A 27,776-nucleotide genomic window follows, 5' to 3' on the forward strand; every position below is an offset into this window, starting at 1 on the left:
GCTTACCCAAGTTTGGGCCACAAAGGTTGGTGAAGTCAAAGAACTGTGCACGAAGAGTAGAGGCATCTTGAGTTGAATACATCTTATCAATTGCTCTTGTGAAGCCATCCAAAACCTCAGGATCATCACATAGGGGGCCCCTTCCACCCAACTGTGCATACCATTTGGGATTTAGAGAAAAAGCTTCCATATGAAGTGGGGTATTCATTATGTTCCACCTCTGCGTCACAATAGACCTAATATGCTCCTCATAAAAGCCCAATGTAGGATCCTTTGCTACAACAATTCTCTTCATCTTACCCAACATGCTGTCAATAGTCTCATAGATCTCTCCCAAACTAGGAGCATCAGTATCAGCATATCTAATGACATCAACAATAGGTGCTATGATAGAGAAAATATATCTGCAAGATCAAGATGCCAACAAAAATAAAAATCAGAATTAGAATTTTAAGAATTTTAAGATTATTAGTAGGAATATCAGCAAGCAAAAGACTAATAGTAAATTTAAAAATCAACAACTTACTTCATTGTGGACCACCAACTCTCATCAAGGATCCTTTGCCTCACCGCTTTTCCTTCAGAGGACTTAGAATGAGACCATCATCCCCACTCTGGATTCACTACCATCAATTGAAAGGCCTCATACACCTCAATCATCCTCTCCATCAAGATGAAATATGTGCAATACCTATAGCAACAATTAAAAATTAAAAATTTAAACTTAAACATTAATGATTAAAATTTAAAACAAAATGCATCACGTGTAGGTAAACTCATAAATAATTTTTTAAAATAGCTTAAAGTTAAAACAAACTAAAAGTAAACTATAATTATAATTGACATACCTTGTCTCGGCTGGTTTGAGGAACTCCTTCTTAAAGAAGGACCTGAATAGAGCAAGTGAAGTGTGGTGGTTGCAAATAAACATTTGCACTTCTCTAGCTTCTAGCACCGCTTGTTTCACCCATTCAATCTTCTCTATGTCCTTCAATGCATTGTTCAAGGAATGAACACAACAAGGGGTCCAAAATATGTGCCTATAAGCACCCTCTATCATCAAACCAGCTGATTTGCACACAGGTGCAGAATTTATGATAACTTGTACAACATTAGAAGGCCCAATCTCCTCTATAACATCTCGCAAAATGGTGAACTGGAAATCTGCATACTTCTTCTTTCCTGAGCAATCTATGGCTCTCAAAAAATAAGAGCCAGCAGGGGATATGACAATGATATTGATGAGTGGTCGATGTCTAACATCGGTCCACCCATCCATCACAATAGAGCAGCCTGTCCTAACCCAAGTGCGTCTCATATCCTCAAATAAAAAAGCAACATTTGAGTACTCTTCATCTAGGATAGTGGTTCATAGCTTATGCTCACTGGGGGGTACAAATGAGGAATTCATGCTCAAAATATCTTTCACCATTTGTTTATAATAAGTGGAACGGGTCGCATTATATGGGATACCATTAGCAACAAAGAATCTACCAATGGATGCCTCACACTTCTCCTTTGCCTGTGCATTAAACATACTTTCCACCGAGCCCTTCTCACCACTACTTATCTTTCTCTTCCCTCTATACCAACTAGGGCTGCCACTAGTACCAATGGCGGATGAAATATGCCTAGATGATTGCGAGGGAATGGATGGTGATGTCACTGTCAAATTTTGCCCCTCCATTTCAGCCTCTAAGTGCAATCTTTGGCATTCTAATTTTTGTTCATCGGTTAGGTTAGGACAAGCTTTGACTCCTTGGCATGGAACACTTTAAAAATGTGACTTCACTCTTGTATAGCTGCCTCTAAAATCATCAAGACAAACATGGCAATCCCACACCCTAGTCCCTTTTGAATTCTTTTTATTTTTTGGCCGAGGTGTGACATATTGGAGAAGAGGTTTTTTTCTATTGAAAGGACCCTTTGCAAAATTCTTCATAATGGCAGAAGGGGATTTAAACAAATCAGCTTTAGGATTGGGTTTTTGCCTAGTGTCACTACTAGCAACATCAACCCCTACATTTTCTTCTTCACTACTACTTGTACTCCCACTGCTGCTCATTGTGTTTAAATATGCAATTGAATAGATATATGAGCTGAAACAATGAAAAAAAAAAAAAAAAAATCAGACTTTGCAAGCTGCAAATTTATTAAAAAAATGATAGATGAAAGCACAAAGATTTTTGTACTTACTGGGTGGACAAAATAGAGGATCAAACCCTTGTTCAAGCTCTTGGAAGCAAAAATATTGCCTCCTCTACTTGCAAAATGAAAACTTCAGCCGGCTACAACATAAAATGAAAACCAAACAATTGTTAAAACAACTTAAATGTGTGGAGTTATATACATTTTAGGGTTTTTGGAGGAGTGGGGCCCACTAGCCGACTAAGAAGGAGGCATTAAATATTTTTTTAATATTTTTTTAAAAAAAATTTGAGCATACAAAAAAGGGGACGGTTGGCTGTACCCGATACGGTCGGGGGATGGCTAGACATCCCCTTTCTACACCGGGTACGACTGGCCCTCCCCCTTTTGTCCCCCCCACGTCCCCAAGTTTCTGAAACGTCCCTTGAAAAAAAAAAGTCATTTGGGGATGGCTGGGGGACGTCCCATACCCATCCCCTCATCCTCGGGATGTCCCTGTCCCCGAAACGTCGGATTTTAGGCCGGGTACGTGTCCCCGGGGAACATAGATAAACATCAGTGTAAATTACATTAGCATATATATATATTCCTTGATCAAGGTAAATTATTTGATAAGACTATATTTTGTCCTGGAATATGCGAGCCATCAAATAGTTTGTTACTTTGTTGATGAGCGTGTTGATGATGTCAACATCATTATTGGATTGATCAGTTCCTCCCTCACTAAGAGGGAGTGTTGAAATTTAGTCTCAGTTAGATATGATCAATAAACATTAGTGTTAATTTTATATATTTGTATATAAAATTACTGATATGTTCGATTAGAATAGAGATCTCCATAATGTACATTGCCCAAAAAGGGCTGTTATTTTCTGTGATAAAATCTCATCAACAAACCCTTGATACTATGCAATCTCATGATCATATGAATGATGATATCCACTATTGTTTTGATAGATTACAATCATTGTATAGCAGTGAATGTTCAAGGTTGATGATTAGGCTTGCATGACATGTATTTCGCTCAAGTAAAGGATGTTTCTCATATGGAGTGCCGCTCTGAGTTTATCGGGCATTAATAATAATAAACCAATAATGTTATGGATAGTCATGTGACATGTCCACATAGGGACATGACCCTATGTGGCATGTCATGTCTCTATGTTGACACAACTCATGACTTAGTATTTATATTGATTGGGTTGCTTGAGAAAACATATCAAATAAATACATATTACTATCTCTTGCATCTGTGATCAGATTGATCATATTCCAGTCCATTGTTATCAGTGATTCATAACAAATCATTCAAGCAAGATTGTATGCAAATAATTTTGATGATTTCATACTCTGACCATAGTATAAGTATTGTGAAGAACTTTAGTTGCCGATTTGTGACACGAATCCGATTCGGGCACATGAATCAGATCCGTGGATTCAGGATTTTTTTTCCCAATTATGATTCGTGGAGGCCGATTTGGGTGAATGAATCAGATCCGTGGATTCGGGATTTTTTTTCCCCAATTATGATTCGTGGACGATTTGTGCATATATATATATATATATATATATATATATATATATATATATATATATATATATATATATATATATATATGCATTATATATACTAAAAAAAAAGAGAAATATACATAATTCTAAAACTAAATCATTTCATAGTATGAATCTCTAAGTCTAGTATGCATCTATGAATCTAGTATACTTGATCAATGATAATTAATCTATTTTCACGATTATAAAGAAAATCAACATATTCACATTGAATTACTGAAAGTGAAAGTTTGTAACATTCAAAATATAGATCATTAAACTTAAAGTTTGTAACATGATTTTCTCATAAAAGAGTCAAGAGTCAAGACTAAAGTTTTTGATTTAATCATCAAATGGATTTTCAAGAAAATCTGCATCAGATGGGTACTGATGAGCTACAAGTGTTGCATCTATATCAGTAGAGGAACCCAAACCACTAGTAGTAGAGGGGATTGTGAACTCATAATCCTCCTCATCATCCGCATCAATCAAAGTGGATCTAGCAAGATTTCGGATGGTCATATCTAAATCAGGAGTCTCGGGTGCTACATCCCAAAGCTTTTCGGGCCCCTTCTTGTACATTGGATCTTTCTGTGATAACAACAACAAATTGTTGTGAATGAACACAAGGTCTTCCAATTTTTTTGGAGCCAACTGGTTGCGTTTGACTGACTGGATAAAGGAGTAAGTACTCCAATTTCAGTCAATTGCAAAAGAGCTGGCAACCTAAAGAGAAATTAAAAATTATCAATACAACAATCAAGATAAATAAATTAAATAATAAATTCAAGGAATTGAGAGTGTCAACCTTAAACTTAATTTTACAAACTTACTCGGGATAGGACCTTTATGGCAAGAGGTTGGAGGTACATGAAGGTTTGCCCATGAAGTTACCACCATTTGATGGCACCCATCTTGCTTTGGTCTGCTATGGCAATAGGGTGGAAATCTTCACCTGAGATGAAGGCAGCAAATTCACTCCTCACAATTGTACCAATCTCTAGATCTTAGAATATCTTAGCTAGTGCCCTGTCATACCCATTTGTAGCCTCTGCATTTCTAAATGGTGTCACTCTACCTAGAAGGCGAAGTACATTTGCACTATAGTACGTGGGGATAATAAAAGACAATTGAACACTATCAAATATCAATAGCACAAACATTGGATAAAATAAGCACAAGCATTTGATAAGAACTACAGTACCTCGGGGATAGAGCATATGCAAGAAGGTGCAAAGGTGTGGTCATCTTGTTCCATTGATGATGAACAATTTTTTCCACCACCTTGTAAAGGGTGTCCTCAGGATCATTCTCCCTCCTCTATATGACCTAGGATATGAGCTATGAATAATAATTATAATTAGTGAATATGTCAATTTAAACTTTAGAATCTAGATATCTCTCAAATAAAAAATTGTTGTGAAAGAGCATAAAACTTACCATTTTAATTTTTTCCAGCATAGTGTGCATGGAATCATAAATATCCCCAACGCATGGCTCATCACTGTCTGCAAAGTGAAGCATTGCCATTATTGGAGGGTGTTTTCCAACACATAAGTCACAAGACCCCACCAATCCTCATCTAGTATCATTCTTCTCACATTTAAGGCCCTTGTTGTATTGGAATTCTTTCAAACGCCCCATTGGGGGCTAATGACCATATGTTTCAATACTTCTTTTACCTTTTCAAGTCATCTTAAGATGATTGTGTGAGAGGCAAAGCGAGTTTCAACAACTTAAGAACATGTTAAACTCAAGTTAGTAATACATTTAAAAATTAAAACATGTTAATGTAAACAACAAAAAAAATTATGGAATCCAATAATATTCAATTATATATTAAATATACAAATTTACCTTAAATAATTTCAGGTCCGAGAAACTCCTAAAAATTGCTTGTGACATGTGGTGATTTGTCACAAACATTTGAATCTCTTCAACTTTCTCATATATCTTTTTCACCCAATCTATTTCAGTGCCAATTGCTTTCATCACTAAATTGAGAGAGTGGACGGTGCATGGTGTCCAAAAGATATGATCATTTTTAGACTCTACAATTATCCCTACATCCCTGCAAACTTTTGCATTGTTCGTGACCACTTGGACAACATTATCGGAACCCATTGACTATGGCATCAATGAGAATGTGTGAAATAAATTTGGCATTTTTCACTTGCCCTTCACAATCAACTGCCTTCAAGAACATTGCACCAATTGGCATACACCAATAACATTGATCAATGGAGAGTTTCTACAATATTTCCACCCATCCAAAATAATAGACACACTCGATTGAACCCAAAAATCTCTTATTGGTTGAAGTTAAGCCTCTATAGATTTCCTCTCATCATATAATATGGTAGTGCACAACTTCTCATAACCAGACGATTTGTAACCATGGGCTGCTTCATTTATTGCTTCCACCATCTCCCTAAAATAAGGTGATCTCACAAAATTAAATGAAACACCATATGCAATTAAACAATGTCCAATTTTGTGATCAGCAATGTCTCTCTTTTTATTTTGGAATGCCCTATTTAGTGAACCTCTCTTGCGGGTGAGTGGAGATGGATCTTCATCTTCATCATTTGTAGTTGGCATAGGCAAAAAAGGATGTGTTCTTTTGTTTGTTTGATTGGATGGTGGTGTTGGTATATTTGTTCTTTTGGAAGCACCTCGTTTTGCTTTTGCAACTGCTCTATCAACATCATCTTGCTCTTTTGCTAATGTTGCTATTTGTGCAGCTGATAATCCCTCCTTATCACTGCCTTGACACATGTTAATTCCTTCACCCACAGGGCCCAAAAATGTAGTTTCACTCGAGAATAGGAGCTTCTATATTGTATATTGCAATAATTATATTTCCATATGTATGCTCCACCCCTAGGACATTGTGTGACTCTTGTTGTATGCCTCCATAAAGGAGACCCCTTATCAATTTTGAAGCTTGGTGATGCAGCCCCACCCCCACCCATTGAGCCTTGACTACTCATTGTTATATTCTTGCAATGTAGAAAAAAAATGAAAGAAAACCTATGTCACAAGGTTAGCCGAATTTTCGGCATCAGGTTCAAAATTCGGTGAACCAATAAAAATAAAAATAAATTCGTATAAATTTGCTTCAAATTCATACAGATAAAAAAAGGTAAAAATAATTTGCAATTTAATGAACAATGGCTAGGGCAAATCGGTTCTGACCAACGCCTAGGGCAAATTGTTTTTGTTTTCGTGTGAGTCTGGACTCTACATTGCACCATCACCCACCATCGTTTTGCAACACTGCCCACTGTTGTTCAGAACAGCCGCCATGCCATAGCTGGTGTTGTGAGTCTACTGTGAAATCGTCATTGCAGCCAAATAATCAGTCAATCTTCCCTCCAAATCTCTATTGTTTCAACGATCGATTCAACTAGGCAAGCCTACTATGTTTAAAGTTGTATTTGTTTTATTTGTTTTTAGGTTTAGTTTAATAGTTGTGTTTGTTTTATTTGTTCTTAGGTTTAGATTGTTCGTGTTTTATTTATTTATTGTTAGATTATTTTAATTTTATAAATTTTAGTTTGTTTAAAAGTTGAATTTGATGTATATATATTTTTATTGAGAAATAATATGTACAATTTTATTTTTTAGTTTCTATTTATAAATTAGTATAATCGTTAATAGGTTAATTAATTATTACATTACTTTTATTATTTTCAATCTCTTTATTATAGAGAAAAATAAAATAATTATTATACTTTTATTTTTTATTTTAAACTATTATAATTTAGTAGTTTGGTTTTTCTTTTAACATTTAATATTGTATTTAAAATATTATTTTTTCTTTTTCAAAGTCTAATAAAAATATTCTTCTTTGTTGATAAATTAAAATATAATTTGATATTTATTTATTTCGCATTATAGTGTCTAAAAGAATTATCTAATATATTTTGTTCAAAATTTAATATTGTATTAAAAACAATTATTTTTTCCTTTGTAAAGTCTAATTAAATTAGTTTTGTTTGTAGTTAATTAGAATAGAATTTAAAATTTATTTATTTTGTATTATAGAGTTTAAAATGATTATTTGATATATTATGTTTTAATGTATTTAAAATAAATATTGAATGAATTAAAATAATTATTGGAGAGTCGTTTTGTTTTGTAGGTTTGAACTGAAAAGTTTTGAAACACATAAACATATAAAAATGTTCAATACTATGCAAATTAATTCACTGCTTAGAATAAATATTCACCAATACTATGGACAACAAGAAGAAATTCTATGTTTTGTCAGTCACCACAAAGTTACAAACCCTCCTATAGGATTGAAGATTATATATTTATGTATGTTTTTAAATTTTAAGGCGAATTTGATGTCGAATTTTTTTCCCTTGTCGAACTTCATCCGAACTTCATAGCTGTCGAACTCGTGCTTGAACTCGAACCTTGTGACTTAGAAGAAAACCATGCTTCACACTTACACAAAAACTTGAAAATTTGGAAAATTAAAAATAAATTAATAATCTATGAAAGAACTCAAGAATATGGTTTAAATGCATACCTTAAACACTTCTTACAAGGTATTTGGAGCGCCACAATCGATCTCCTTCGATTCCAAGCACTTTACTTCAAACTGGCAAGTATGAGAGAGCAAAATAGAGAGTAAATGAAATTGCATTGTGACTTAGAGGGTTATTTTAGGGTTTAGGCAAAAAAATTAAAAAAATCGAATGGGCCCACTTTTTATGACTTTTCTTGGCTCCTTTGGCACGGATTCGCAATGGATCCTCAAAGATCTGGGCAGGATCTGTAATCCTGCCTATGGATCTGTCCACGGATCCTGATGGATTTACAGGTAGGATTACGGATCCTGCCCAGATCCTCATGGATCCATGTGCAGATCAGAATCCAAATCAAACCCGAATCTGGATCCAGGATCTGATATGTGAATCCAACAAGTGAAGAAGCAATCATAACCTACAAGTATGTCACAGAGATAAAAGTCAGTTTCAGTCCTTTTATATAAGATAGAAAAGAGACATTAACTATCTTGTATATATTGAAGTTAAAGATATCAGAGAATAAAATTGGATCAGTCTATCATCATATCTCATATTCCTTAACATCAAGCACTCATAGCCTCTACACATCTTGAGCAAGGTAAACGACTTCTTGATATAGGTGCATTACATTATATGACATTTCTATGGATATGTTTTCTTCTATTGATCCTTGTAATTCTCCATTTATATTGATGGGTAATAACACATACATGAAGGTTTGTGGGAAAGGCTCTATTCTTGCAAGAGAGGGGAGATTTAAAGATGTTCTTTGTGTACCATCCTTAACCACTAATTCCTTTATTTTTACCAAATTACTCATGTGGCACAAGGTAAAATTGTTGAGTTCACTCCTAATTATTTCTATATTAGGGACATGGAGACTAGAGGTGTCATAGCTGTGGGAGTTGTTTATTATGCATCATACTTGTATTCTTTTTCTTATTTTGTTGATGAAAATGATGATATTCATGATGTACTTACCCCTTTATCAAGGGTGAATTTTGCAAGTGAACAGAACTTTGGACACTTGAATCATTGTATTCTTGAGACAAGTGTTGAGATTCCTATTCCTCCACCTCTTTCTTCTTAAGACTCAAGTTATACTATTCAATAGGATGAACATTGCACTTCAGATCTTGCAGTGTGGGATGACTACTTGAATGACATTTCTGTTGGAAATTTGTTCAGTGTTCCCCTTGGTATTTGTGGCAAGGGCTTAACTGCCTCCTGTGTACTTAAGGTGATTGGTTGTATCAGGCATTAATAGATCGGTCTTTTGGTGTAATGGCAACCCCACTCTAACAAGTGGTATCAGAGCTCAGTCACAGGTTCGAATCCTTAGACCCTTGGGTAATGCTGAGGGGGAGATTGTTGGCAATTTGTTCAACACTCCCCTCGGGATTCATGGCAAGGGCTTAACCACCTTTTGTGTACTGTAAGTTGAGTGGTTGTATCGGGCATTTATAGATCGGTCTGTTAGTGCAACGACAACCCCACTCTAACAATTTCAACATTGTTTCTTGAATCTCATACTTGCAGATTTTAGAGACATACTTGAGGGCTTTTCTCTTCTCTTTGATGACAATTTCATCATAGTTGAAGATACTTCATTGCCTTCTTTAGAGATTGATATGCTTAATTCTTCTCCTTCACTTGGTTTGTCACATTTCCTAGGTTAGCTTGAATATGTAATGAAATCTTTGTGCTTCCAGAGACCTATCTAGTCTTTAGAGATACATACTTGGAGACCTTCTTGCTTCTTCCATTTGCACTTGGATTGGCTTCTTCATCATTTGATGTATTTTTTACTTCCTAAGGGGAGACATGTCGCTTGTAGGCATTGGAATCTCTTTTGTTTGTAGGTGCACTTGATCAATATTGGAGCTTCTTCATTATGGTGGGATATCATGTCTCCTAGTATCTTCCTATGGGAGGATCATTGCTTGTATATACATGATGTATATAGTCCTTGGGGCTCTTGAGTACTCCATCCATCCATGCATCTTTTGGTTTTCATCTTTCTTTTTGGGGAGGGTTCTCCCATGAGTTTTTCCATTTTTCTCCTCTTTATGAGAGATTGCATTGTATATTGTACATGGGTACCTAATATGGCTAGTAGCCAGGACCCATCTTGTATTGTGAGTTTAAGTGCACTTCCCTATGTTACACTCAACAGGGGTTGTTGGTTTAATTAAATATTCACAAGTAACACTTCAATTAAGCTTTCTTAGGATAATGCATCACATGGTAGTTTGCAATTGGGACATCTAGGATCTTTCACCTCAATTAAGCACATGGTGTTGGAGAATTCCACTGTAGGTGGTGATAGTTGTTATCTCATTCCACTTTATGTGTGGGATCCACCTTTAGTGCACGTCCTATTATCATCCTCATCATGACACATACATCATCACATATTGGAGGATGATCCACCTTTGGTGGACATGTGATTATGCCTTGTATTCATTAGACATGTGTCATTGCATATTGGAGAATCATCCACCTTTTGCAGACATGTGATTACACCTTGCATAAGTGATAGGTTATCTTCTCCTTATCATTATCTCTAATCGCCTTGCCCATATATGCATGCCTATTATGTCCATTGTCAATAATATCATTCTTGCATCTTAATGCAATTGTCTTGCCAATCTCTTGTGGAAGTTATCTTGTTCTTTCATTTGATCCCCGGGGTGTTGTAGAGTCACCTAAAACTCTAACAATGATAGCTCCTTCAGATCATTGATTTGTAGAGAAGCGTATCCTACACTATGTCAAGGGCACATCAGACCTTGGTGTCCTCTATGAACAAATCAAATATCTTGGACTCAGTAGGTACATAGATTTGAATTGGTGAGGCTCTCTTGATGACAAAAAGTCCACTTTCAGGTACGTCTTAAATTTGGAGATAGGTGCCATAACTTGGACCAATGAGAAGTAGTAGGCCATATCTCTTTCCTCGCTAGAAGCTAAATATCAGGGAACAATCAAAGCAACTTGTGAGATGCTTTGGCTTCAAATGACACTTTTAGACATCCATATGTTTCAAGCAGATCTTTCAACCCTTGTATACAACAATCAAGGGGTGCTCAAACTCGCCAAAATTCCTTCTTCCATGAGCGAGCCAAGCAGATTGAGCTTCATTGTCTCTTCATCACCTAGCTGGTTGAAGATGGATTCATTGTTGCAGTATGTTCCGACTATGGATAAGATTGCACACATTCTCGCCAAGTCTCTCAATCTGGATAAGTTTGCTAAGTTCAGGGGTCAATTTTGATGTATTGGACAGATTGACCATTAAGGGAGGGTATTAGAATAATATCTATAAATTCTTCTAGCTCATTTGTTTCTATTTTTTATGGGCACTTCTGCTATTTAAATATTTCCCATATATGCTTGGACATTTCCATTATTCTGTCTTAGTCCTTTAATGGAAACATCTTATGTAAACTTGTATATATTGAACTGATTGATCTCATTAAATTAAATTCATTATATTCTTTTAATCGCTCTGCTTATAGTTGGCTTATGTAATCTTTCATTATTTGATCTTTTCCACTTTTTAGAAAATTGAAGATCTCTGTTTTCTCTGTGAATTTGGTTGCATTATCTAATTTCTCATTACTAAAACGTTTTCTTTTTCCACATGAAAAAGAATATGACAAGCACTATTTTCCACTCCATTTTTGGCATTTGGACTAGGATACTGCAGGGCGTGGATTTTGGAAATGGCAGTCCTTTGGCCAATTTTTTGGCCAGCTGGGAGACTCAAATGTCTACAAATTTAACAATAGATGACATTGAAATTAAGACAGTGACAGCATTATAGTAGCATCTGTGTTTCCAAAAAATTATCATCAATGACTATATCACAACAGCAGTGACAAAAAAAATAAAAATAAAAATTTGGCAGTCATGGCATTGATAGTATAGCAACAACAACATGCACACATCATAATTTAGATTCGTAGCTGACAGTGATAGCATGAAAAAATTAAGAATAAATTCTGATCACAGTGTTCAAATGTCAAGTCAATTTTTTTCCACATACAACAACATCTAAAAATATAGTTTTAGTACTACATGTATCTCTGCCTCAAGTGGGCTACCAATATCAAAGAGCTCTTTGAATCTGAGTCATTTTATGGCTGAAGCTGTGGTTTGTCCAATGGAAGACTGATCAATTGAGTTTGCGTCTGCTTCTTGTCAATCTGCTGCCTCACATTTTTTTGGTTTGGCATCCCGGATGTGGTTGGAGTTTGTTGTTATAAAGAGTCTTTTCATTTTGAAGTCTCAAGGCACTATGGGTCAAATCTAGTGTTTTTGCTTGTCTAGAAATAGCTTTGTTCCTTTTGTTTGAGTTGGTGTAGCCTATGTGAACTGTTTCCACTCTGCAGCGAAGGAACTAACAATTTGTGAGAGTAGGTGAACAGAAAGTTGGGTAGCTGTATTTTGTCCTTAACATAAAATTTTCACCGGTCAACATAGTTATATTGTGCAACAGTAACCTTACCCACTCTAGCCTTTGGGCTATTAGATAATGGAGTGCCCAATGCTGGAGACTTATTACAGGAGAGCGAGGACATTGTAAAGGCTCTTAAGGATAATATCATAAAGGCACAGAATCAATAGAAACAATATGCTGAGTAGGAGAGGACTAAGCGGACTTTTGAGGTAGGAAATATGGTATATTTGATGTTGTAGCCTTATCGTCAGTCCACTCTCAAAAAGAGTGGTGCCGAAAAACTTAAGCCACATTATTATGAGCCTTTTAGGGTGATCAGGATAGTTGGAGAGGTGGCTTAGGAGTTGGATTTATCGGCAGAGAGCAAAATTCATAATGTTTTTCATGTGTCACATCTCAAAAAGGCATTAAAACACCAGATTGTTCCTTCAACAACGCTTCCACCCTTGGACAATGAGGGGAAATTGGTTTTGGTACCAGAGGCTATCATTGAGTTTAGGGAGAGGGATTTGAGGAGACGAACTATTAGGGAGTACTTGGTAAAGTGGAAGGACCTACCTGTAGAGGATGCCACTTGGGAGAGTGAAGAAATTTTGTAGCATCCAGAGTTTAGATTGCTTTGGAACAAGCAATTTCAAGAGTTCGCAGATATTAAGAAAATCAAACCACCCTAATTTGTTGGTTCTGAATTTGGAGAGGATGCAGAGGGCTAGTTAACCGAAATGGAACAATATTTTAAATTTAGAAACTTTTTAGAAACCTCAAAAGTGGTTTGGGGAATATACCACTTTATTGAAGAAGCTGCTACATGGTGGGGAAACATCAAGGTTGAGCAAAACATTAAAACCACTGAAATTACTTGGGAAAAAATTGTAACCATTTTGTACCCTTTTATGGCAAAAAATTGTTGGATTTTCAAAACCTAAAGCAAGGAGACATGACTATACACAAGTACTGAGAGAAATTTACCGGACTACTAAAGTATATACCACCATATCAATAAGACAGAAATTTGAAAGTGAGGAAATTCATCATGGGTTTGAATAATATAATAGGAGTTGTTGATGTTCTCACTTCTCAAACCATCGAAGAAGCTTTAGAGAAAGTTGTCTGACAAGAACATGTTACTTAATTTTAACACATGTTAAAATTCAGACATGAAATTTTATTCTGCTAAAAGCATATTTCATTTGATATTTGAAAGAATATAAATGTCCTTGTATTATTCATTTCATGAATATACATTTGATATTTTTACACATAATGATGAAATAATGAAGGCAAAGTATCTCACATAAATCGAGAATACAATTGCTATCTTTCATACGTACTAAGAATAAGAAAATTAAAACATGTGGAAGAAGGTCAGAGATAACTAGTCATTGCCTTTCAGACTTTGACTGGTTAGATGTTCTTTGCTGCTGTATTGTCGCTCATGGTTCAGTTTTTGATCCGGTAAGCTTCAGGTTCTTCATTTCCCTGCAAGAGAAGAAGATGTTGTTAGATCTTTACGATCCAAGCAATGACTAGTTATCTACAGTCACAATTCTAAAACATGTCATATTCTTCTTATTTTTGAATAATGGCGGCCAAAGAAATAAATTTCATGGCGTTTCTAACAATACAGAGTCAAGTGCAGGAAAATCTGAAAAACTCTGCAAATCCAAGTGTTACCTGCAAAAACGTGCTTTCCAGCTGCAAATCCAAGTGTTAAGATGCAAAAAAAAAAAACATGCTTCCAGCTCTAAGTCGCAATTGAAGCATGCATAGAAAAATGCTCCAGCAAGCATTATAATAAAAAAAATTTGAAGAAATCTTCTCCAGCAAACCCTAGCCGACTCCTCTACACATTCTCTCCAGCCAACGTGAAACACAAATGAGCAACTTTAGGGTTGCCAAATGATATATCAAGTCCCTTTCTTTATTTCATAAGTTTTGAAGTCTGCGCAGATTTTAATGGGTTTATTTCCCATTTATATTCTTCACAATGTGTGCTGTGAGTTTTTTTTAGAAGAGGGGGAAAATATAATGTTTTATGCTATGGGGGTGGGACGGTTAAGTGTTAACATTTTAACACTTAGTTTTCTTTGTAAACATTTGCAATTTAAATAAGGTTATTTATTGGTATTTTATAAACCATTTTATAAGCTTGTTTAATTAAATGCAAATGTATAGATATTTTCGAACTCATATATCTTTTTCAAATCTTGAACTTAGGGATTTCAAATTAGTTATGACAGGTGTTTGGAGGAGAAAAAGGAGGATAAATAGTAGGAAGACTTGGTATTTTGAATTATTGAGGAGAGATTGTAGGGTTTTATTTCTAGGTCGAATTTAGACTTTGACTAAGTTTTTCAGAGGTCTTTTATGACCAGTTAGAGCATTTTGGGGGATTTTGACATGAGTCATGGGTCTCATTATGACTTAGTACAGTTGTTACAAACTGAGTCATCTTTTTGATAAGTTTTGGCTCCCTTTTGGCAGCCTATCTTTTTGAATTCGACCCAGGTTGGGATTGTATTTAAAAAAGTTTTCTAAACTCATTTAGGGGGTTCGGATTATGTAGAGAAAGGCTCTTGTGATATTTTTGACGTCCTTGGCATTTTTCATGCAAAATTTTGTAACTCTTTTGGAGACTAGTAAATACTGGCAGCATTTTGAAGTAGTTTTCTATCAGATTCAAGCCTTCTTTCTTCCTGTATTTGTGTGTCAAGTGCATGATTGATGAGAGATATAAGTGAGTTAATAATTCCTTATTTTCTTTTGTCTCATCTAATACCTTGTTACAGGAGTGTATGTCATATGCAGGTTATAATTTGTGTCTAAGATAGATTTGATTTTCATGTGAAGAAATCCTCTTCCTTGCTAATCTGTTTAAGGGCCTTATTATGAAATATTAATGCATATCTATATAGAATAGAAGTGTTTCATCTTTAGTCGTAGAATTCATATAGTCTTCTTAAGAAAGCCATTATTTTCTCAGTATTCCTGTCACATTTGGTGTATCACTTGGTTCCTTAGTTAAAGTTACAAATTATAAGTTCATTTCATGCAATTCTAACTCTTTTCCCCATAAATTTAGAATAGTTTTCATATAATAACCAGAGATTATTCCACTAGGAACCGGCCTAGAATCCAGAGGTTTCGTTTCTATTTCCGCATGTCCCACATACAGAAATGATTCCCATGTTAGGCAGGATTATTAAACTAGTATAGTTTAATAAGGTGCAAATCCTTAGCCTTAATAGAACATAAAATCAAGAGAGATGACTTGATTTGGGATGATAAGAGAAAAACAAATTGGAATACAAAAAATACAAATACTAGATTTCAGAAGAAATAGTTTAAGGATTATAAGTTTAGCAAGCCAGAATTGAAAGGGAATGGAATCAAGGATTTTAAAAGTAATTTCAGTACAAGTAAGAATAATAAAAGCAATGAAAAGAAGGGGCCACCTTCAGAATGTTACATTTGTTGGGCAAATCATTATGCTAATAGGTACCCTCTCAAGCCCAACATTAATCAGCTGCACCAACCACCTCTTCCACAACAACAACATGTTTATCAACAAAGAATCTATGCAACCCTTGACAATAGAAAAACAGAACAACAAATAGGCCCGATTGAAACTCCGGGTAAGATCTATGGGAACCCTGTCTCTATTTTAATTGATACTAGAGCTTTTGAATGTTTTATTTATATCACCTAAACTAGTTTTGAATGTCCAAAGAGAGCTAGTTTTAAAGCAAAACCATGGATAGTTGAGTATGCAAACCAGTCAAGGGGCTAAGGTAGAGCAGTGTCTATTTGAGGCTCGGGTTGACTTTTCGAATTTTTCCATTGAATTGAATTTGTATGTAGCACCTCTTGGATCTTACGACATTATTATAGGCATTAATTGGCTTAGTTAACATAAGGCTAAGGTGGATTGTCTTGCTAAAACTGTAGATTGTTTAGATGACAAAGGCAAACCTGCAAGCATTATAGGGATTAAACATGAAATTAAATCAAAATAGATATCATCCATGCAACTTAAGAAATGTGGAAGAAAAGGCTGCGAGATTTTTGCTATAAGAGTTGAAGATATGAGAAATCCTATAATCACCACATATGGAAATGACTAGATTTTTGAAGATGGGGAAATCAGAGAAAAACTAAAGGAATCTTTTGAAGAGAAATATCTCTACCTAAAAAATTATCAGGATGTGTTTCTCGAAGAACTTCCCAGTCTAACTCCATCTCGAGTCTTTGATTTTACCATGGATTTGTTTCTAGGAGTAGAACCCATTCCTCGGGCACCATATCGAATGACCACCATAGAATTAATGGAGTTGCAAATACAATTACAGGATATGTTAAACAAGAAATTGATTCGCTCTAGTGTTTCACCATGGGGAGCCCCAGTACTGTTTGTCAGGAAGAAGGACAGAACCATGAGATAATGCATAGATTACATAATGCTCAATAAGGTCACTATCAAGAACCAGTATCCACTTTCTAGAATTGACAACCTCTTTGATCAAATGAAAGACACAACAATATTTTCAAAAATTGATTTGAGGTTAGGATATCACCAGCTTCATATTAAGGACGAAGATATTCACAAAACTGCATTCAGAACTAGGTATGGGCATTATGAATTCATAGTGTTACCTTTTGGGTTACCCAATGCTCCAACAACTTTTATGAACTTAATGAATAGCATATTCCAAGATTTCCTAGATAAGTTTGTATTGGTCTTTATAGATGATATTCTAATCTATTCAAAGAACGAGGAAGAACATCAAGAACATCTGGAAAAAGTCTTACAAAGGTTAAGAGCATAAATTATATGGAAAATTGTCTAAGTGCGCTTTCTATCAAAAGGAAATTTAGTATTTAGGACACATTATATCAGCTTAAGGAATAGCTGTAGATCCGTCAAAAATCAAAACAATTAAGAAATGGCCTATACCTAAAATGTGACAGAAGTTAGAAGTTTCATGGGATTGGCAGGGTTCTATAAGAAGTTTGTTAGGAATTTCTCCTAGATAGCCTACCCGATTACCTCACTTTAGAGAAAGGGAAGGAAGTTTGTATGGACAAAAAAATGTCAATAAGCTTTTGAATGCTTGAAGGAAAAGTTAACCACAACACCTATATTAAGAGTACTTGACCCACAAAAGAAATTCGTTGTTATAGTTGATGCATCGAGAGGAGGTGTTCTAATGCAAGATGAGTAGGTAATTGCATACAAATTTAGAAAATTGAAGAATTATGAGCAGAATGACGCTCCTCATGATCTGGAATTAGCAGCTATTGTTCGTGCTTTTCAAATGTGGAGACATTATTTGATTCAAAAACTTTTTGATCTACGATTCAATCACCATGGCCTAAAATATATTTTTACTCAACTTAATCTTAATGCTGAACAAAGGAGATGGCTGGAATTTTTAGCGGGCTATTAATTTGACATAAGTTATATCAAGGGCAAGGAAAACAAAGTGGCAGATGCCTTAAGTAGGAGGAGACACAGTTCAGCAATGACTACTATAAATTTCAGATTAAAAGACCAGATTTTGCAGCATCTAGAGCGTGATGAATTTTATGCAGAGATCAACCTAGCTCTCATCAGAGACCCACAAGGTCCCAAGTATTCAGAATTTAGGGTAACAGAAGATGGATTGTTAAGATATCATCACAGGATTTATATACCTCACAAAACTGAACTTTGGAGAATGATTCTTGAAGAATCTCATTCAACTCTATATTCAAGACACCTTGGAGTAACTAAAATGTTGTTAGATATAAAACCTCTATATTTTTGGAAAGGTATGAAAAGGGAGATAACAAAATTTGTGGCAGGATGCCTGAAATGCCAAAAAGTAAAAGTAGAACATCGTTACCCAGCTGGTCTTGTGCATCCAAATGAGGTACCAGAATGGAAATGGCAGATAATCTCTATGGATTTTGTACAAGGATTAACTATGACACGAAATAGACACAACACCCTTCTGGTAGTAGCAGATAGATTGACAAAAATTGCTCACTTTATATCGGGAAATCTAACTAATGGAGCACCAGAAATCGCTCATAAATTCATAAAGGAAAATTTCAAATTGCATGGAGTTCCAGAGAAAATTATCTCAAATAGGGATGCTAGGATAACTTCCAGATTTTGGCAAAACATTATTTTCAGCATTAGGGACTAAACTAAATATTAGTTCAACTTAACATCCCGAGACAGATGGTCACCGTCAAACAGAAAGAATAAACTGGGTATTAGAAGATTTTTTGAGAGTTTACTGTATGGATCAACAATATCAGTGGGAAATGTATTTGCCTTTGGTAGAATTTGCTTATAACAATTCCTACCAATCCACCATTAAAATGGCCCCCTTTGAGGCTCTATATGGCCGCAAATGTAGAACTCCTATGAGTTGGAATCGATTGGAAGATAGAATTATTGTTGGGCTTGAAATGCTTAAGGAAATGGAAGAACAGATAATCCAAATTCGTCAGAGATTGAAGGAAGCCAATGACAGAGAAAAAAGTTATGTAGATGCAAAAGAAACACCTAGGGAATTCTCAGTGGGAGAAAATGTGCTATTAAGAGTAAAACCTTAGAAGAGTACTATCAAGTTTGATAAAAATGCCAAGTTAGGCCCAAGGTATGTGGGACCCTTTGAAATATTGGAAGTTATTAACCCAGTAGCCTACAGAATTGCCTTACCACTAGCCCTTGCAAAGATACATGACATCTTCCATGTGTCATACCTTAAGAAACACATCACTCATCATGATCATATAATTGATTAGAACCTATTACAGGTGTGAGAACTAGGGGTGGTGGAAATAGAACCACTTAGAATACTCGAGGTGTGTAAGCTACGCGTATGAAATCGAGAGGTGACTCAATGCAAGGTCCAGTGGGATCAGTATGTAGAAGATAATGCCACCTAGGAAGATTATCACAAAATATTTCAAAAATACACTCATCTTTTCTCCAGGGCTAGAAACTGAACCTTTGCTTTCTTGAAATAATCCGAATAGATATTGTTTAAGTTTTGTTTTGATATTCATCAGAGACGATGAAAAATTTAAGGGGGAGGGTATGTTACATCCCAATTTTTGACCTAATTTTAAATTTGCTCATAGCCGTTAGATTGAACGGATTTTTATTTCATAATCATGTGAAGTACATAGTTATTTATGTTCATTGTATTAATTGTTAATGAAGATGGTCGTTATCCATTATTTGCCATGTGATGATTAGCAGTTGCTTGATTTTGGAATTATGGTTAATAGTTCTTATAAATGTTTATATGAAAATTATTATAGAACTTGTTGTTATTGTGGAAGTATTACGCGGGTGATTGCAGGAGAAGATGAAGGGGGGAAGCTTTGCTAAACAGGATCAACGGAATGAGATACTAGCTTAGTCCAGTCATCAGGATTGACAGGCATGACTTTAAATTACCTTGGTAAGGACCTAGCGATTAGAACTTCAGGATACAGCTGAAGGACCCACATGAGCTATTAAATAAACAATTTAAAACATAAAATAATTTAATTAAAATATAATACGTACCTCAAAGGATTTTGAATGATCTTTCACCATATGATTATAATATATACCTATGTACATACACAGATATAAAATTAAAGTGACACCATAATATTATTTTCTTCATAATAAAATAATAACACCTCACCAATATATCTACGTGTACATAGACAGATATAAACCATAATATTTTTTGATTTTTATAACCTTCAAATCCTTTTCCATCCTTTTATTCTTTTTCTCTTGCTTAAAACTGATTGAACACTTGGCACACTTTCTTGGCGTCCAAGAAGCCAAGACATTTCTTTTATGTTACGGCTTCTTGGAAAGCCAAAGAGTCCTTTAACCTTTAATATATATCATGAGGTCGGGAGAGACAGAGGACATACAATATCACATTCCCGACTTCATTTCTTATACCCTTTTTTCCTTGCTCATTTCCAGCTTCCACCTACCACCTGATACTTTGCAAATACCATTCGAATCTCTGCAAATTCCATTCAAAACATCTACGTTTTATAGCATAGCCATTCTTGTTATAGTTTGCCGTATGTTGTTCCTTCCTTGCTGAAGTTGAGGTTGCATTTACACACTGTGGTTATGCCTCGAGAGCAAATTGAAGAAGAGCTGATACAGAAGCGTTTAGTAAGACTCTAGACATTATGGAATTATACCAGGTCATGTGGTTAATCATTTTCAAATATTGCTATAATTCCATTAACAATTGTTATTGCATTTTGATTTCCATAGCAGTAAGCTGCAAATTATACTCATTCACACTTAAATAATTTTAGGGAGTTGTTTACCATAAATCATAGTAAAGTATCCATGACATGGAATCATGATTTATTTTTGCCATTGTAAATTAGAATTGAATGATATTTATTTCTGCAAGCCTTAAAGAATATAATCTCTCAAATCATAGATTGTGAAATGTTGGAAGTATATAATTTTCATGAATCAACAGAAAGAGTCGATTGCTTTGAGATTCTGAGCACCTAGGACTCACCGACTGTATAGCCATGGAAAAGGTGAGATGGAATCTGCAATGACATGGAAGTGAAATTAGATATGATATATTAAATCTAAATAATTTTACTTAATAGCTCATGCATGTCCGTATTGTTGTTCCCCTGTTGTCAAGTCGAGCAATGGTGATTGAGTCAGTGAAACCATCAAAAAAACCTTGGCCAAGGTCATTTAAAGGTATGCTTGCCATCTAAGATCACTTGATGTCAGTGGTGCCCATTATTCAGACATGTCTGTCCATAACTGTGTGCACTGTGAACATTCTAAATAGCGGAATGTTGAGGTGGCTGGACTAATAGTATCCCAAGCCTGATCCCAAGGTAGGGAGGGCCTTTTTAATTCAATAGATTGTGTGGGTATAAGTATGGTCCGAAGTTGTGAGGTTAAGCCTAAGTCAATGCTTCTCCTGTTATCGATAGTCGAGGCTTGCACAACCAACTAAAGACTCACCAGATAATACTTGTATGTTTTTCTCTTCTTTTCATGTTAAGCATTTACTTTCTTTGTAGTGTAGAAAAAGATAGTTAATTGTTATTCCAGTAATTTAAGTTAATCGTTATTTTAGTTATTTCAGTTGATCATTGATACAGTTATTTCAGTTAATCGTTATTTTAGTTATTTCAGTTGATCGTTGATATAGTTATTTTCAGTTAATCATTAATATGGTTATTACAGTTGATCATTGATATAGTTATCTCTATTGAACATGGTTAATTCAGTTAATCGTTGGTAGTTAAAACAGATACTGTTCTATGAAAAGGAATTCAGTTAATTGTTCAATAATTTGTTGGGAAAAACTCTTTATAAATCGTCTTTGTTTTGTTATGAAAAACCGCATGTTACAGCTAGCAAGGATTTGCAAATTAGCAATCTTGTGGAACACTGATTGACAAACGGAAAAAGAGGAGTTGGACACCTTTGGCAAGCAACATGAAGATTTTGTGAAAGTTGTTATAGCTAGGAATTTTGTTTCTTCCCTGTGAGAAGCACCCTTATTGTCTGTGAGAAATGTTTTGGAAGTAGATGGAAAAAAAAATTGATAGGAAATTTCACACCCTTCACCTGAACTATATTCTGGAAAAATTGAGGCTATGCAGTGATACCTTTCCTGGCCTTGGCAACACGGTCTACTTGTGTAGTGGTGCCAAAGCTCTTGTCTTCATGGGGTGCAAAGCTATAGTTTATTGATGAATTCCTATTCTTTTAATTGTGGCGGACTCCAGATTGAAGGTTGTATACAACACTTGGCTATTCTGTTGGAGTTGAAAGCACTGGGCTTTTTGCACTGGATAGCATGAGGAGTACAACCTATCTTGCGAATCATCCATGTCCCTTGATCACTGAGACACTGGGTAGGTGACCTGTCCCAACATTGGGCCATATATGTGTGTTGCTGCTGGGGACCCATCTCAGCCAGACAAAAGTTAAAATGAACTGGACTTAATTCTCATGTGTATCACGATGCACAATGATGACCATTGTGGAGCCAGATCTTATTTTTGAGCACCTCCAGCCCAAATAGATTGTAATCAGACCATTGTAGGCACAGATGCAACTTTTCCAGCAGCAGGGAACATGAAGGGGAGGAGAAAGTGATCCACATACCTAGCTTATGTAGATTCCACTGTAAGCCTATGGATCTATGATGACATACAATCTGAAATCTCTTCACAAACGAATAAATTTGCAGAGCTTGATCTTTTGGAGTTTAGATACTTCTATGGTTAATGGGTTTAGGCTTTTGTAAGGATTAATGTTCAACCTCTGTTTTTGAAAGATTGTTTAAAGACGGTAGTTATCTTAAGCCTTTATGGCTATACTAAGTGGGCAAATTTTGAGCCTGAAGTGCTAGTGACAATGAAGGATGACTGGAGTTTCTTTATAATGATTGTAGAATATTTGGTTACAGCCCCTTTTGTGGCTATCAATGTCTGTAACAACTTATTACATTGTTGACAAAGCTACACTGTTTTATGTTTAGAAGTCCTGTTGATAACCCTGAAATTAACTATCAAAATACCAATGTAGGTATATTATTATTAGTGAGGATGATAGATACAAAAATGATTGTAGTTGCAGGGCTTTAGGAGTAGCAAATGCTTGCAAATACACAAACATGCAATTGTGGAAAATCATTCCTAACCTAGACCAAAGATGTAGTTTGAAAGAATTTTCTAATTTATTACAGCATTAATTTTATTTGATCTGTTGGTGACATACTTTAATTTCAATGGATGTGCAGAATGGGAACCAAATCTGAATACAAATAATCGGGGAAATTTGAGAGTTACTAGTGGCAATTTATGCTAGTACTCTCAGCTTAAAAAGGATTTCTTGCTACATTGTTCTCATGCTAAGAAAAGACTTGTCCGCAGGAATATTAATTAGTTTTGTTAGATGATAAAAAAGCATGGTTAAAGAAAGACTATCCAGAAGTGAGGTGATGTGGTTCTTGTGTCATTTACTACCAAGGTCCATCAAGTTTAATATAGAAGCAGTGGAATAACAGCTGTTGATTGTTACGTCTTAAAGTTTAATGTTCCTCGAATTTCATAGAAGTTTTAATTTTTATAGGAAACGATGACATTGTTTATTTTCAATGGATGCGTAGAATGGGAACCAGATCTGAATAAAGAATTGATAAAATTTGAGAGTAGTCAGTGACAATTAATTCAAAGTACTCGAACAATGATCTCTTGGTACAGAGTTCTCATGGTAAGAAAATATTAATCTGGAGTCAATCGAATCCCTGGGAATATTTATTAGTTTTGTAATTTTTGTTAGATGATAAAACCCATAGTTAAAGAAAGCCCATCCAGAAGTGAGGTGATGTGGTTCTTGTGTCATTTACTACCATTGCCCATAAAGTTTAGTAGAGCACCAATGGAGCAAGGGCTGTTGATTGTTATATCTTAAAACTTAATGTCCCTCAAACTTCATACAAGTTGTAAATTTATTCCATAGAAATCGTATTTCTTTTTACGAGATTTGCATATGAAATTATATATTAATCTATTAATCTATTCTCCATGTTTTCTTTTTCACTTCCAAAATTATGGTCAATGATTCAATGTGGACCTCTTTTATGAAAATTGCATTTCTTTTTGCTGCTAAAAATAGTATTTTATTTCCATCTTTTCAGAATGGTCTCTGAAAATATTTTTTCCAATGCAACAGCTGTCAATGCTGTTAAGGAAATTTACTTCAGGAGCTTTACTCTCACCATCTGAGGCTGCTGAGGAATTTCGTGTTGGGATTGTGAGGTGTTTAAGAGCAGTAATAGCTGGTCTAAAGCCATGTTTGGACAAAACATGCACATGCAAAACAATTCCTCCAGCACCTTCCCTTATTTTGGATCTAGATTCGCTGCTTCAAATTAAGGATACCATCCCAAGTCATTTTGAAACAGAATTACTTTGTTCTGATGATTGTCTAGTTGCATTTTTGCAGTCAGAGGACATGTTGGCACCAGTGGGGCATTTGCTTTCTCTTCTACTTCAGGTACACTATCATGTTTTTCATATAAAAAGCCCCTCTTGTGATGGGTATGATTCATGTTTATTTTGTTTTCACAAAGAGCACTTAGAGATTAGAAGACAACTATTTTTTATCTTTTAAGATTGCAGAAGCAGAAGCAAAAAGAGGACATCTAGGAAGTGGGAAACTCCGTGCTGAAGCTCTGTCAACCCTTAGATTGCTCATCTTCAAGGTATGCCATTGCAAGATTTATACGATTCTGGTTTCCTTCTGCAACAAAAATCTGTAAGAGTTTCATCATCTCTGAGGAATTTACACCTTACCTGGATGTTTACCTTGTTTTATAGGTTGGTAATGCAGATGCATTAGCTTTCTTTCTGCCAGGGATTGTTAGTGGCTTAGCAAAGGTCTTACGTGTCTCAAAATTTACAATGGGAAATTCTTTCCAACCGACTTTTGGTGCAGCTGGAAGTATTGGAGCACTTGAGCAAGCTGTTAAAAGTCTGGCTGACATGCTAGTTCTGTGTCTTGCAGACGAGAGGAATGCCACTCAATTAAATATTGGCCCTGAAGAGACCTACAGTGAGGGTCTGTTAGGAAATTTCTCAAGCAAGTACAGGTCAGGCAATGCAGCCTTGGAAGCACTTCAAAGTTTATCTGTCCAGACTCGTGCTATGAAAGATTTTGAAGCAAAAAAGGAAGAACCAAATAATGCATTAAATGGTAAAGATCTACAACAAATGACACAGAAAAGCAGTGAAGCTCAGGGTAATGGAACAGGAGAAATAGGTTCTAAATTCCGTGTGTATTGAGATAAGGAGTGGCTTGAGCAAACGGCTCAACATGTAGATTCTCTTCTATCTGCTACCTTCCCAGTTGTAAGGGCTTTAAAATTGCTATTTTTTGGTGGTTTGTTTTATTGCTTAGCTTTAACTGTTATATGCTTTTGACCTTCTTGAACATCATAACTTGTATTCTTTTTCTTCTCGTTCATCAGTTGTGTGCTCACCCGGCTAGAGTTGTTAGGCTTGGAGTTGCTGAGGCTGCAGGAGCCTTGCTAACAAGGTGTAACATTACCTTGAAAAGGAGTAAACCAATGCTTTTGGTAAGAAGAAATAAGGTTTTCATAAGTCGTGCCTTATATCTGAAGGTTTCATAATCTTTGACTAGGCTCATCAAAATTTCTTGAATACGTGGTATTTTGATTTCATAAGCCACTGTTTATGATTTTCTACATTGTAGCTACCTAATATTATGAAGTGTTATCCACCCTCTTCGTTTGGATAGATTGAACTTTCTTTGTATGAACTATGGTGCATTATTGTATTAATTATTCTTTAAAGGCATTGGAGATAGTTGTTATATGTCAGAAGCATGGTGTGTTGATGTATTTTGAAGTGAGCCCTGCTTTACAATTATGCAAAATATTTTTAATTTCATAGTGCAACTAAGTAAGAGAAGCATTTGAAAAAGGATGTGTTTGTATGGATTTAAAAAATATCTCCAGTCTGTTATATTTTGTCTGAAACAGCATTATTTCTTATTATTCCTCCCAAAAAAAGGGGGCAGTGGCACAGTCAATGCCATCATTTGTTTGATTTATCCATGAGATCTTTCTTTATTTTGATGGGACTATCTCTAGTGACTATGGTCATGGTTTTGAGACTCAACCTAGGGAAAAGACTTGCTATTCAACTGTAAGTAATTAATAATAAGATAGATTTAATACGGATCAAGTGAAAACAACAATACTGACATAGAACCCCAAGACATTTTTTCCCTTTTGTATGTAATAAAAATCTTTCAAAATTGTTACATCCCCTATTTTTGTCTAAATGTAAAATGTTCTATATAGCAGTTATGATTTCAAATGAATTGGAAGTGGTCAGTTTAATTGGCTATTGGAAATATTGCTTTATTCATTGTAAATTCATGTGAATCAGAAGACGCTGGATAACCATCATGATTTTATATGGACCGGAAATGGTTAGTTAATATGATTATTTGTTATGGTAACTTAACTGTATTTTAATGATTTGTAAATATGCTTTCACCATGTTATTCCTCCTTCCTAGAGTGTGGGGAAGGGGGGAAGCATTGGCGGAGAGGGAATAGGACACGAGCACCAACCTGCCACTGAGCTATCAGGTATTCGTCTAAACCTCTTGGGTCAGGGAAAAATAGACTGGGACAGACAAGATAATGCCAAGTGTCCACTATGAGCTGACCAAGTCACTAAATTAAAAGATAAATATATATTTATATTTCACATGAACAAATAAGAGAAATAAAATGAATACCTTTAAATTTAACTTGGGAGTTCTGCACCATCTGATGTTGGAAATATTATGATATAAAGCATACCATGGTGCCTAGGTATATTTGTATGTATTTCATTATACACACATGTATGTATATGCGTACCTTGAAGTAACACATGTGCATACATATGCTTTAATGCGTATGTACATACTTGTGAACATATACCTTAAATGTAGCGCATGTGCATATGTATGTATAAGAAACACACACAAGTGCACTTAGATAATGAGTATTATCTATAATAGTGTGAGAGTTGACCAAATATCAAAACAAATTAAATTATCTCTTAAAGTCTAGTGGCCTCTTATGTTCCATTTAATATTTCGGCCACTTTATTATTTCATGTTTTTCTCCTTGCCACCTTTTTATTTTACATGCAAGCGTAACTCTCTTTGTCCATTTGGCAGGCGAGCATGTATCTAGCTCTCATATCCCTACAAGCATTTTACCCAGTTTTGTCTTCATAATTATTTTGTTCATACTCAGGCAGTATACACAGAATGGTGCTTTTGGAAGAAGCCTTAATAGAAACCATTGATTGTTGCCAATCTAATAATAGCTGCTAGTGTCCGCTGGTTGTGCTTTCTTTGAGTATCATTGGAGCTCGTAGCTTGGTCAGCAGAAGAAACACAAGTGATATGTAAATATTTTGCAGCCTTCTTGTCAGATTGATTTCTATCAAATCGTTCCCCAA

General features: G+C 35.3%; 1 pseudogene across 1 annotated transcript in view; it reads left to right on the plus strand.

The window, feature by feature from the left end:
* Positions 1-27,776, plus strand: part of LOC149565292 (uncharacterized) — a 186,181-nt pseudogene that overhangs the window by 23,254 nt on the left and 135,151 nt on the right. Inside the window, exons 2-5 of the transcript XR_016362030.1 lie at positions 24,461-24,784; positions 24,903-24,992; positions 25,108-25,638; positions 25,758-25,865. The product of XR_016362030.1 is annotated as an uncharacterized LOC149565292 (transcript). The remainder of the gene's footprint in view (positions 1-24,460; positions 24,785-24,902; positions 24,993-25,107; positions 25,639-25,757; positions 25,866-27,776) is intronic.

Source organism: Cupressus sempervirens, chromosome 3, assembly GCF_028749045.1.
Source record: "Cupressus sempervirens isolate cs-2001-9-10 chromosome 3, ASM2874904v1, whole genome shotgun sequence".
NCBI lineage: Eukaryota > Viridiplantae > Streptophyta > Pinopsida > Cupressales > Cupressaceae > Cupressus > Cupressus sempervirens.